Genomic DNA, 1,612 nt, shown 5'->3' with positions numbered 1-1,612 from the left:
GTTATCCAATTATAAAATGACCCAGTAAGAGTTCCCCTTTCTCTCTGGATTGATTATTGGAATTTGTGTTGGTTTCAGTATCAAGGCACATTTTGATTGCTAGGTTGCTGCTTTAGTTTCCAAACTGGATAAAAAGTTGTGCCTTGATTGCTAGGTTGCTGATTTAATTTCCAGACTGGATAAAAAGTTGGAACAAAAGTACAGGACCTCCCGGGATTCGAACCCAGGTCGCTGGGTATCAGTTCATTTGACACTTTACACATTTAATTTAAGTTTGAATGTTAAGGGGAAATCTCAGAGTCATAAAAACCAGCGCACGTTCTTGCATTTTACATTGAGGGCTCACCCATTAGTTACACACTGTAAATAAATGTAGACTGTTGTTAGCCTCACGGATCTAGTCTTCGGAATTTGAAAATTTAGACAAATCGTAGCAGGATTCGAAGCTAGGTTGCTGAGTTTCCAGAATGGAGTAAAAATTGGAAACAAAAATGCAGGTCCTACCGGGATTCGAAACTAGGTCGCATCTAGTCTTCGGAATTTGAAATAGACAATTCGTAGCAGGATTCGAAGCTAGGTTGCTGAGTTTCCAGAATGAAGTGGGGGTAAAAATTGGAAACTAAAATGCAGGTCTTACCGGGATTCGAAACTAGGTCGCATTTAGCCTTCGGAATTTGAAAATTTAGACAATTCGTAGCAGGATTCGAAGCTAGGTTGCTGAGTTTGCAGAATGAAGTGGGGTAAAAATTGGAAACTAAAATGCAGGTCCTACCGGGATTCGAACCCAGGTCGCTGGATTCAAAGTCCAGAGTGCTAACCACTACACCATAGAACCATAGCTGTTATGCCAAGTCGTAACATTTTTTAATATCTCATAGAAATTGACACCATGTTTTCAGATTTAATTGATTCATTTGGTGTATTTGCTTCGATCACTCTAACCTTTGCTCCATCTATGGAAAGCTTAAATGATGGGGAGGTAAGGATGATGCCTATTTCACTTTTTTGGTTGGTTGTTTAGTTCTTTTATGTCTAAGGTGTTTTGTTTGGGTATGTTTTTCGTCAATTTTGTTCGAAATTTGTTAAAATCATACGTTTGAGTTATGTATTTATATAATTTAGGTTTTTAGCATTTTGAGGGTGCTGAATTTATTTATGTATTCAAAAACACATTTTTAACAAACAAGGACCATAATCTTGCTAAAAATTATATTGCTAGATTCCAACGAAAAAAACAAAACATAGAAAAGTTAAATAATGCCTTTTGGTTATGTATGTCTTGCTCTAATAAGATTGGTGGGACTTTGTTAGGCCACATATACAATTTAACTCTACTTCCAAAATCATAATATACTGTTTATGTTTTTATGTTATAAGAGAACTTTGACACTGATGTTTCTTCTTTCAACCATGACTTCATCTTCCCAAGTCTTTTCTCCATGATATTTGAGAAGGATTCATTTTACCAAGAGTTTTTAATCACATTTATTAAAAATTGTCCTAGCTTCTTCAATGAAGTTGAGCTTTGTTATTGATTTCCAACATTATTATTTTATTGTTTCCCTTATGACCCTTGATGTATGGCATCTCGTTTTCAATCTTTGTTAATTTA

At 35.4% G+C, this 1,612-nt stretch overlaps 1 non-coding gene across 1 annotated transcript; it reads right to left on the bottom strand.

Moving 5' to 3' along the window:
* Positions 1-763: 763 nt before the first annotated feature.
* TRNAQ-UUG (transfer RNA glutamine (anticodon UUG)) lies at positions 764-835 on the bottom strand. Its single transcript has one exon. It is a non-coding gene; the product is annotated as a tRNA-Gln (tRNA).
* Positions 836-1,612: the final 777 nt, after the last annotated feature.

This window comes from Pinus tabuliformis, chromosome 3_2, assembly GCF_031772625.1.
Source record: "Pinus tabuliformis cultivar Carrire ecotype Pingquan chromosome 3_2, CPIR1, whole genome shotgun sequence".
NCBI lineage: Eukaryota > Viridiplantae > Streptophyta > Pinopsida > Pinales > Pinaceae > Pinus > Pinus tabuliformis.
This window is presented reverse-complemented; position numbering and strand designations above follow the sequence as displayed.